This window comes from Chrysochloris asiatica, unplaced genomic scaffold, assembly GCF_000296735.1.
Source record: "Chrysochloris asiatica unplaced genomic scaffold, ChrAsi1.0 scaffold00037, whole genome shotgun sequence".
NCBI classification, from domain to species: domain Eukaryota; kingdom Metazoa; phylum Chordata; class Mammalia; order Afrosoricida; family Chrysochloridae; genus Chrysochloris; species Chrysochloris asiatica.
Window position 1 is genome coordinate 2,067,497 of NW_006408555.1, and position 834 is coordinate 2,068,330.

An 834-nucleotide genomic window follows, 5' to 3' on the forward strand; every position below is an offset into this window, starting at 1 on the left:
GTCGGTTCCGACCCATAGCAACCCTGTACAGGGTTTCTGAGGCTGTAAATCTTTATGGGAGCAGAACACCTCATCTTTCTCCTGCGGAACAGCTGGTAGTTTCGAACTGCTGATCTTGTGGTTCACAGCCCGATTTGTAACCACATCCTTAAGGATGGTACAGGACGGGTAATGTTTTCTTCTGTTGTGCTGAGAGTTGTTATGAGTCAGAACAGACTCAGTAGCACCTAACAACAGCAGGACAACAGCGTAGGGGTGTGCTGTGTTTGTGTGTCTCCGTTAGGAACCAGCGGAGTGTGATTGTTACTGTTACCAAGTAAGTGGGTTCTCACCCCTATGAGTGAGAACCTATAGGGTTGTTGAGGCTGTGAATCTTGCAGGAACACAAAGCCTCATCTCTCTCCCTGAAAAGGCTGATGATCTCGGACTGCAGACCTGGTGGTTAGCAGTCCAGTGCTTATGCTACAGAGCCACTGTACTCCCTTACATTATGTTGTTGATAAATGCCGTCAAGCCAGTTCAGACTCATAATCACCCTATATAGGATTCCCAAGGAGCCACTGGTGGGCTTGAACCACCGACCTTGCAGTTAGCAGTGTAATGTTTTCCTACAGTGCCACACCAGGGCTCCTTATACATTTTGGTGGTGGTTGGTGGTTGTGTGCCACTGAGTCTATTCCAATTCAAAGCAACCCTTATAGGGTTTGCGAGGCTGTAAGCCTCATCTTTCTCCCACAGAGACAGGTAGATTCGAACTGCTGACCTTGTGGTTAAGCAGCCTAGCTCATAATCCACTATGCTACCAGGGCTCCTTCCTTGCACATTATTTGTTGT